This window comes from Oncorhynchus mykiss, chromosome 9, assembly GCF_013265735.2.
Source record: "Oncorhynchus mykiss isolate Arlee chromosome 9, USDA_OmykA_1.1, whole genome shotgun sequence".
Lineage (NCBI taxonomy): Eukaryota > Metazoa > Chordata > Actinopteri > Salmoniformes > Salmonidae > Oncorhynchus > Oncorhynchus mykiss.
In genome coordinates, this window is record NC_048573.1 from 69,082,249 (window position 1) to 69,093,210 (window position 10,962).

The following is a 10,962-nucleotide window of genomic DNA, read 5'->3' on the forward strand; positions in this document are numbered from 1 at the left end:
GAGGGCAGAGTGACAGCAGAGGAGAACAAGAAGAGACAGACAGACAGACAGGCTGACGACAAAGTTACAGACAGAGTGACAGATCAGAACAAGACAACTGAGGAGAATCACAGACAGAGAGGCTGACAGACTGTGACAGATCAGAACCAGGAGAATCACAGACAGAGTGACAGATCAGAACAAGGTAAATCACAGACAGAGGGACAGTGACAGCAGAGATGCAGAGACAGACAGCATAACAGGGATAAAACAGACTCAGAGGCCCAGTTATAGTGGTGAGTTGTATCTCCAGACTCCAGTGGTGTTTTAACATGTATTTGTTTTAAACATGAGCTGGTTAAAAAAGGAGGAAGACCATGTTTCTTCACTCACTGGTACAGTAAAGGTTGGGAATCTCTGTACTATAGTGTACTACTGATGTTATACACCGCAGGTTAGGAGAGTTAGGTTAAGGTTAGGAAAGGCGTTGGCGGAAATGCTCTCCTCACCTGCTACAAAAATCACATTCTCTGATAACTACATGCCTATTTCTGTTTCATACTTCTCAAAGTTGTTAACTAGCTTATTAATTTTTTCTTCAGTGATTCAATTCAGTAAGATATCATAATTTACTAATTGAAAGAATTATATTTACATGTACTAAAATACAATAAGTCTGCAGGTCAGTTCATCTCGATTCTTCAAAACTCCTAAGAACTTCACAAATCCAGTGTGTGGGTCTTCCAGTGAGTTGGAGAGGATTGAGGAACAATGGCACAGTTTGACACTTTGATATGGACTGTGAGTGAAACTTTTCTGATTTATTTGGCATGTTTAAAAAACTATTATCAATGTAAATATTTCCCCTATGAAATATAAATCAGAGTTATTTTTAGCCTAATCGTTCTGTCCATTTTAATGAAACCCTTTAGAAAAAAATGTGGTGGAGAGATGTACATTTTCACTAGGTCAGCTTTTCCCAAACTCAGTCCTGGGAACCCTAACATTTAGTTTTTTGCCCTAGCACTACACAGCTGATTCAAATAATGAACTCCTCATCAAGCTTTGGTTATTGAAGTCAGCTGTGTAGTGCTAGGGCGACAACCAAAACCTTCACCCATTTGCGTCCCCAAAACCGAGTTAGGGAATTGCTGACCTAGATTATCTTGGGGTTTTTGTCACACCTTTAAAGACAAATTAAAAACACGCCAGGGGGCGCCACCACACACACTCGCAAAATACTATTTTAAAATGGTCCCACATAATTACTATCATTGTTTTTGAAATGTGAATATTTGGGTTAGAAATATGTTAACTACTTCTGTACGTTTTATGAATACACACCATCAGTTAAGATTTTTGTGATTTTTTTGTTTTCTGACATTTTCTCTACTTCCAGGTACCTATTATATTGGTGCTTGTAAGCATTGGATCCTGTATTGCGTGTGGTAGAGCTGAGTACAGAATAAGGGATGAATGTTGTCCCATGTGTTCACCAGGTAAGGACCCTCTCTATACATCATATGAATCACCAGACGTTAATACATCATCAACACTAACAGAAAAACATGACATTGTAATTCTCTCTTCCCCAGGAAATCATGTACATAGGCATTGTACTGAATTCACCAGTACCAGCTGTGTGCCCTGTGTTGATTCTACTTTCCTTGATGAGCCCAATGGTCTCATAAAATGCAAAGTGTGTATCAACTGTGATCCAGGTAAGAGTGGTCCTGTGTGTCTGTACTGAAACCGAGACACAAACACTGATATGTTCTATGCTGTTAGGCTTTTATCTGCATCAGATAATACATGCCATGTTTTCTCTCTAGGTTTGGGTTTGATGGTAAAGCAGCGATGTACACCTTCATCAGACACTGTCTGTGGGACACTGGAGGGGTTCTACTGTCTAGACCCAACTAAGGATGGTTGTAGAGCAGCCCAGAGACACAGCAGCTGTAAACCTGGTCAATACATCAGTCACACAGGTTGGTCTTCTGTCTCACTCATTATACTAATTGTTGTCATAATTCAATTTAGTCAAGTTGGTAACTTCAGTGTGAATAATCATTAACTGTAAATATAATATAATTAATAGGGGAAAACACAAAATGCAATCATATATTTCTGCAGGAACAGCATCTACAGATACTGTGTGTTCTGACTGTACTGGTGATACCTATTCAGATGGATCATTAACATCATGCCAGCCACACACACAGTAAGTTCACATATGTTTACATACATCAAAAGTGTAGGATAAATAATACAATATACTACAGTAAAAATATACAACATCATGGAAAGTTGAATGATCAAATTGCTGTATCAGACTGTTATATTATGTGTTACAGGTGTAAATCCTTAGGTCTTCAAGAACTTAGACCAGGAACTCATTGGTCCAATTCTGAATGTGGACCACAATCCTCAAGAATAGAACCTAGAATCATAATTGGTGTTGTGGCATCAGTCCTAATAGCTCTTGCAACAATAACAATAATACTTAGAAGGATATTTGTAATTCTAAGGAAGAAAAGAAGTCCAACAACAGTGACTTTTTCTCCAGTGACAGTAAATGCTGTAGAGGTATGTTGATATAATCTACATGTTGAACAGTCACTGTGCTAAGGTTAGCTGAGCAGATGTTATTATTTCTCTACTTACTCTGGGCTGAACTAGAACTGCTTGGTCTATGAATACCGTTTCTATACCGAATCTATCTTTTTGGTCTCTTTCTATAGGCATATAGTACCACTACTATTCTAAATTGCGGAGATTTAGGATTACCAAGAACCCATGTTGAGTGTGAGCAAGACCTTCGATCGTCTAGTGGACTATGCAGAAATAATCGCGTAATTCATCATTGTTAAAGACTATATCGCTTTATATAATCTGGACTGTTGTTTTTACTAAGGCTTAGCAAACAAGGGGCAGCATATGCTTTTTACCCATTTCTATAACAATAGTTAGTCCTATATCCTCACATACCCACTCAATTCAAGCCCTGCTTCTAACCATAAGACATCTCAGTGATTGTGTCTGTTAAACCGTTGAATTTGTGGTAAACTGGGAACTCTGGGGGCAGGACAAGGACAACACTAAAAGGCCACTGAACCCACACGTGGTGCCTGCACGATACACAGAACCCAGACGTGGTGCCTGCATGATACACTGAACCCACACATGGTGCCTGCACGATACACTGAACCCACGCATTGTGCTTGCACGATACACTGAACCCACACATGGTGCCTGCACGATACACTGAACCCACACGTTGCCTGCACGATACACTGAAGCCACATATGGTGCCTGCACGATACACTGAACCCACACATGGTGCCTGCACGATACACTGAACCCACACATGGTGCCTGCATGATACACTGAACCCACATGTTGCCTGCACAATACACTGAAGCCACATATGGTGCCTGCACGATACACTGAACCCACATGGCGCCTGCACGATACAACATTAGAATACAAGTTGTACTAATCATTAAGGTGGTTGTCAGCATGACTTTCAACTGCACAATATGCATGAATTCAAAAACGTTCTGCTGAGTTGGCCCTAGAAAATGTAGCCTAGATAGTATCACTTCTTTATGTCCCTTGTGAAACCGGTTCTACTACTAGCAAGTAAGTACACTTCTCTCCACAGTTCTGAAGGAAATACATTCACCCAAAACAACTTTTTACTGAATTACCTTAGACATATCATTTACAATTGATAGTCTTTTAACATCCCCCACAAACCAAATAGTTGTAACCTACAACTAGATGCGAACTCATCGAACTGAACAAATCGAACTGAACAAATAAAAGAGCAATGGACTTTTAAAAACGTCCCTAACATTCCCTGTATACAACTGAACCTTGGCTATTTTCAATTCTCTGCCTGTTTCATTAAAAAAAACTGCAAAAATACTGCAGGGACTTTCCTAGTCATATAACACATGCAGAACCTGCTCCACCTGTCCCACCATGCCTTACTGCCCTCCTGATCTAACAGAACTGGACAGGGGAAAACAAATACCATAATGCTTTCACCTGTCTCCTGTTTAGATCAATGACAATGAAAGAAAGGAGATAGAGGAAGCCACTGTAGACTATTGAGGTGCACCCCTACAGTAGGCTGTGGCTGCCTTGTTATCAGTCTTGTGTTTCTCTCCCTCAGGAATGGCAGACCAAGGAGCTGCTCTCACTTATGACTCCACTGTCTGATGAAGAAACAAAGCCGCTTGATGACAATGGATCCTCCTCAAGAGGTCAAAAGGGCAGACTAACATCCCAGGCAGTAACATCCCAGTCTGCTTCAGTGGTCCAGAAATCAGGAGCAAACACAGAAGAGATGGATAGGTAAGAGATGGCAGTATCATAATCAAACCCAGACTCAGAGATGGATAAGTAAGAGATAGCATTATCATAATCAAACACAGACTCAGAGATGGATAGGTAAGAGATAGCATTATCATAATCAAACCCAGACTCAGAGCTGGCACCTCTTGTTACACACGGGCAGGTAAGATGGAATGTTAGAGAGCTCACCAGATTGTAGTCCTAAAAAACTGAACTAAGTTACCTCTGGTTTGTTCAGACATTCCTATGGGGAAGGAATAGGGTTTTAGGATAAACGTGTAAAATAAGGTCTGAGGTTAAAACAGGCTTAGGAAATCTTATACGTTTTGTTCTATGAGATATCAGAGGGTTAACATGACCTTCATGAATTATGAAGCGTTTGTGTGCTTTTTATGATTACATAAATGCTTAGAAATTCACAAAATGTGACGTTAGCTGATGATTATCTCATAGACAAAACTCCTAAGCCTGTGTTTACCACAGACCTTATTTTCTACACTCATCCAAAACCCCACCAAAACGCTGTTCATTTCCCCATAGGCTTTGTCCAACGAACCATGGTGGAATTAGTGCCTACAAGAAGACACCATTGCTATTTCTCTCTGTAGTAGTGTTGTATTAACTAGGCTTATTGTCCTTGTCCTGTGTGTGTATGAACCAGTGATGATTCGCTCACCCCCTGCCATGTCAGCTGACCAGGAATGAGGCAAGCCGCCTCGTTACCCCTGAGACTGTCTGGAGGGTAAGATACAGAATATAGGTCTCTCCATGGGTGGGAGATGGATATTTAAGCTAATCAACACTCCCTTTATTTTATTGACTTGTTGAATGATTGATCCATTCATCCTTTCATCCCTTCCCAGCCTTCCTCTCCTCTGAGGACCCAGCGAGGGTGGAGCACAGTGAGACACTTCTACAGCCAGAGAGGTGAGAGGTCACATGGTTTAGATGGTAAATATTTATATCACGTAAGCAAAAGCATGTATGTTCCATCATCTACAGTACCAGTCAAAAGTTTGGACACCCCTACTCATTCAAGGGTTTTTCTTTATCTGTACTTATTTTCTACATTGTAGAATAATCGTGAAGACATCAAAACTATGAAATAACACATATGGAATCATGTAGTAACCCAAAAAGTGTTAAATGTTAATTTACATTAGTGAAAAATTGTCCACTGATTCATGTAGTTTCTCTCCCCTTTTGACAGTTGATTTCCTCTCAGGAACCCACATTTGTTCTTTGTTATTCTGAAAGTAATTTGTGTAGCGTGTACATTTCCCCACTCATTCACCCCGTCTCTTTACGTAGCTTATACATATTAATACAACCAACAGACACCGAGAAAAGGCAACTGTGTGTGAGAGCCAAACGCTTGCTCTGATTGCATCCAGACTATGTCAGATTCTTAATACAATGCCCATCCTGGCAGATCTGAACCTAATGCGAGCACAATGTGACTTTCGTGAATCCAGACTTAATGCAGCTTGGAGTGATCGGATGACAGGAGTCATCCAAGTGCCTTCAAATTAATAGATATGTAAGATGCTACATATATATTACATTGACTGTTGTATATACATAACATGACTAAATATGTTTATTTCTATGTTGCACTGGCAGTCAAGAAATGGAACAGCAAGGCCACAGAACATGACATACGCAGGCAGAGCTGTGGGAGACTACCTGAAGCATTCCCCTGGTAGAGCCAGAGGATGGTGTTTACCAAACCACCACCAAACATCTTCAACAGGCTTGAAAAGTGGGATTGATCTGTTTGATCCATTTTTTTTGTTTCAGTTTTCATTAGTTGAATCCTTCGACTTATTAATGATAAAAATAAATGTTTTTAACAAAAATGCACTGGATTCGTTCAAAGGTGATACTAAACATCCATCATTTTGACACAGAGGAAGATATACTACATTTATACAGTTTTTGATTGAAAGATGGACCAAAATATGTGTTACTTTAGCACATTTCTGTTCATTAGTTTTGCAAGAATGTTGATTGGTCGGTCATTGGGTTCATTAGTACAGCAATATGTTGATGCCATTGATTAAAAGAGTAAGAATATGATGCAATATTTGACACTTGTTTTACTTCATTGTTTGCAAACAATATAATTGTAAAAAAAAAAAGTCAGTTGGTTGCATAAATAATGATGATTACTACATGTTATATGAAATATCAAAACGGAATTGTTCAAATGTAATGGCTATAATTCACTTAATGTTAAGGTATGGAATAATAAATGTATCCTTTTTCACGCTGGATGTTTGAAATATGAGAAGGTGATGATTCGAGTCATAGTTCTTCATTAGTGGAATAAAGACAATTAGCACTAATGTTGTACAGAAACACTGTGTGTAAATACTGGAGTGATGTGTGATGTTAATAAAATGTCCATAGACCAAAAATTGTTATACTGACTTCATGTGTATAGGCTGCAAGTACGTTGAAATTAATTGTTTTCAAGTCGTTGAAACTTTCAACCAAAACCAAACGGAGTTTGGACGTCGGGCATAGTCGTCTTTTCAACTACATTTTGCTAGGTGGGTATAGCCTGCCACATCTTCCATCCTCTCAGGCCAGAGAAAGAATGAATGAATTAATGGTTGGATCAGAATCACAGTTATAATCATTGGCCATTACAGAGAATTAGGTAAAACCACAAGTCTAAATCTTTATCTCCATCCATGACTAATTTAGGAAAGGGATGATTTTAACTAGCTATCCACCGAAGGCCAAATCCAAACAGGCTTCCCTTCATATTTTTTGGGGGTTCCGCCAGAGTCACATCAAATCTAAGTTTCTTTGTCACGTGTGCCGAATACAGACCTTACAGTGAAATGCTTACTTACAGGTCCTAACCAACAGTGCGAGTTTTATGTAAAAAAATAGGTATTAGGTGAACAATAGATAAGTAAAGAAATAAATACAACAGTAAAAAGACAGTGAAAAATAACAGTAGCGAGGCTATATACAGGAACCGGTTAGTCGGGCTAATTGAGGTAGTATGTACATGTAGGTATGGTTAAAGTGACTATGCATATATTATAAACAGAGAGTAGCAGTAGCGTAAAGGATGGATTGGCGGGTGGTGGGTGGCGGGACACAATGCAGATAGTCCGGGTAGCCAATGTGCGGGGGCACCAGTTAGTCGGGCTCATTGAGGTAGTATGTACATGTAGGTACGGTTAAAGTGGCTATGCATATATGATGAACAGAGAGTAGCAGCAGTGTAAAAGAGGGGTTGTGGGGGAGGGGGGACAATACAAATAGTCCCGGTAGGCATTTGATTACTTGTTTAGGAGTCTTATGGCTTGGGGGTAAAAACTGTTGAGAAGCCTCTTGGACCTAGACTTGGCCCTCCGGTACCGCTTGCCATGCTGTAGCAGTGATAACAGTCTATGACTAGGATGGCTGGAGTCTTTGACTATTGGAGGCCGAGCAATTGCCTTACCAGGCAGTGATGCAGCCAGTCAGGATTATCTCGATGGTGCAACTGTAGAACCTTTTGAGGATCTGAGGACCCAAGCCAAACCTTTTCAGTCTCCTGAGGGGGAATATGTTTTGTCGTGCCCTCTTCATGACTGTCTTGGTGTGCTTGGACCATTATAGTTTGTTGGTGATGTGGACACCAAGGAACTTGAAGCTCTCAACCTGCTCCACTCCACTCACACTGTCGACGAGAATCGGGGCGTGCTTGGTCCTCTTTTTCCTGTAGTTCACAATCATCTCCTTTGTCTTGGTCATGTTGAGGGATAGGTTGTTATCCTGGCATTACACGGCCAGGTCTCTGACCTCCTCCCCATAGGCTGTCTCGTCGTTGTCGGTGTTCAGACCTACCACTGTTGTGTCATCGGCAAATTAAATGATGGTGTTGGAGTCGTGCCTGGCCATGCAGTCATGAGTGAACAGGGAGAACAGGAGTGGGCTGAGCACGTACCCCTGAGGGGCCCCTGTGTTGAGGATCAGCGTGGCGATCCTACCCTCACAACCTCGGGGACGGCACGTCAGAAAGTCCAGAGGGAGCTGTTTAGTCCCAGGGACCTTACCTTATTGATGAGCTTTGAGGGCACAATGGTGTTGAAAGCTGAGCTGTAGTCAATGAATAGCATTCTCACATGGGTGTTCCTTTTGTCCAGGTGTGAAAGGGCAATGTGGAGGGAAATAGAGATTACATCATCTGTCAATCTCTTGGGGCAGTATGCAAATAGGAGTGGGTCTATGGTTTCTGGGATGAAGCTGTTAATGTGAGCCATGACCAACCTTTCAAAGCACTTCATTGCTACAGACGTGAGTGCCATTGGTTGGGAGTCATTTAGGTAGGTTACCTTCATGTTCTTGGGCACAGGCACAATGATGGTCTGCTTAAAACATGTTGGTATTACAGACTCGGACAGGGAGAGGTTGAAAATGTCAGTGAAGACACTTGCCAGTTGGTCAGCTCATGCTCGCAGTACACGTCCTGGTAATCCGTCTGGCCCTGCGGCATTGTGAATGTTGACCTGTTTAAAGGTCTTACTCACATTGGCTGCGGAGAGCGTGATCACACAGTCGTCCAGAACAGCTGGTGCTCTCATGCATGTTTCAGTGTTATTTGCCCCGAAACCATCATATAAGTGGTTTAGCTCGTTTGGTAGGCTCGTGTCACTGGGCAGCTCTCGGCTTTGCTTCCCTTTGTGGTCTGTAATGGTTTGCAAGCCCTGCCACATCCGACGAGCATCAGAACTGGTGTAGTACAATTTGATCTTAGTCCTGTATTGACGCTTTGCCTTTTTGGTGGTTCGTTGGTTGGCGTAGAACGATTCCTTATGAGCTTTCGTGTTAGAGTCCCGCTCCTTGAATGCAGCAGCTCTAGCCTTTAGCTCAGTTTCGACGCTGCCTGTAATCAATGGCTTCTGGTTGGGGTATGTACGTACGGTCACTGTGGGGACGACGTCATCGATGCACTTATTGATGAAGCTCATACCTGATGTGATGTACTCCTCAATGTCAATTGAGGAATAACGGAAAATGTATTCCAGTCTGTACTAGCAAAACATTCCTGTAGCTTAGCATCTGCTTCATGTGACCACTTTTTTATTGATCTGGTCACTGGTGCTGCCTGCTTTAATTTTTGCTTGTAAGCAGGAATCAGGAGGATATAATTATGGTCAGATTTGCCAAATTGAGAGTGAGTGAGAGCTATGTGTGGAGTATAGGTGGTCCAGCGTTTTCTTTTCCTCTGGTTGCACATTTGTCATGCTAATAGAAATTTGGTAAAAAGGATTTAAGTTTCCATGCATTAATGTTCCCGGTTACTAGGAGCACAGCCTCTGGGTTAGCGTTTTCTTGTTTGCTTATGGTGGAATATTGCTCATTTAATGTTGTCTTAGTGCCAGCCTCTGACTGTGGTGGTATGTACACAGCTACGAAAAATACAGGTGAAAACTCTATAGGTAGATAGTGTGGTCTACAGCTTATCATGAGAAAGTCTACCTCTTGCAAGCAATAATTCAAGACTTCCTTAAATATTGTGCACCAGCTGTTATTTGCAAAAATACATAGCCCGCCTCCCCTTGTCTTACCAGACGCCGCTGTTCTATCCTGCTGGTACAGTGTATAACCAGCCAGCTGTATGTTGATATTGTCGTTGTTCAGCCACGACTCTGTGAAGCATAAAATGTTACAGTTTTTAATGTCTCGTTGGTAGTGTAATCTTCTGCGTAGCTCGTCGATTTTATTCTCAAAAGCTTGCACGTTTAAGAGCAGAATGGATTGAAGTGGTGGTTTATTTGATCGCCTACGAATTCTCAGCAGGCAGCCCGCTCTTTGGGACATCTTTCTCCGCCTCCTCTTCCCGAGAAAGCAGTATATCCTTAGCATCGTGCTGGTCAGAGTCGTGAAAGGAAAAGAAGGATTATGCTAGTCCGTGGTGAGTAGTTGCAGTCCTGATGTCTAGAAGTTATTTTCAGGCATAAGAGATGGTAGCGGCAACATAATGAGTAAAAAAATGAATTACAAACAATGCAAATAAACAAACAAAAAGCACAATTGGTTGGAGGAACATAAAACGTCTACCTTCTTCTCCGGCATAATCTTGTAGCCTATAGAGAATGTGCCCATTCTGGCATACAATACATTTTGCAGTGTTAAATCAACACTTAGAGTTCATTTTAATACTGCCCCGGAAAACATATGGTCCCACTCTACAGAGTTTAAAAAGTACTCTGATCATAGTGTTACATTTTTTGATTTAATTCACCCCTCATAAATGTAACGGACATATACCAGGAGCTGTGCCAGGCCCGCCATGTCTGTTGACTCATCCAGCTGTAACGCATGTAATTCCCTGGCTTGTATGCAAAGCAGTAATTGTTTCAAAACATCTCCTGCCATGTCACTGATGCGTTGTGAAACAGTGTTGTTTGATGAAGGCATTGTCTGTATAGTTTTTTTGGCCTTTTCCCCCAGCATTGTCCCAGCCATATCCGTGGCAGCAGGAAGAATTAAGTCCTCCACAATAGTATGGGGCTTGCCTGTCCTAGCCACTCAGTAGGTCACCATATAAGATGCTTCTAGCCCCTTCTTATTAATGGTATCTGTTGCTTTTACTACTCAAAAGTAATCTTT

At 41.4% G+C, this 10,962-nt stretch overlaps 1 long non-coding RNA gene across 2 annotated transcripts; it reads left to right on the forward strand.

The window, feature by feature from the left end:
* The first annotated feature begins 2,675 nt into the window (after window positions 1–2,675).
* On the forward strand, window positions 2,676–6,689 carry LOC110532776. Of its 2 annotated transcripts, XR_005053340.1 has the most exons (5): window positions 2,676–2,831; window positions 4,160–4,341; window positions 5,003–5,083; window positions 5,205–5,268; window positions 5,965–6,689. It is a non-coding gene; the product is annotated as an uncharacterized LOC110532776 (long non-coding RNA). The 2 variants fall into 2 exon arrangements; XR_002474885.2 differs by lacking the exon at window positions 2,676–2,831 and having other exon boundaries at window positions 3,433–4,341.
* The last annotated feature ends 4,273 nt before the right edge of the window (window positions 6,690–10,962 follow it).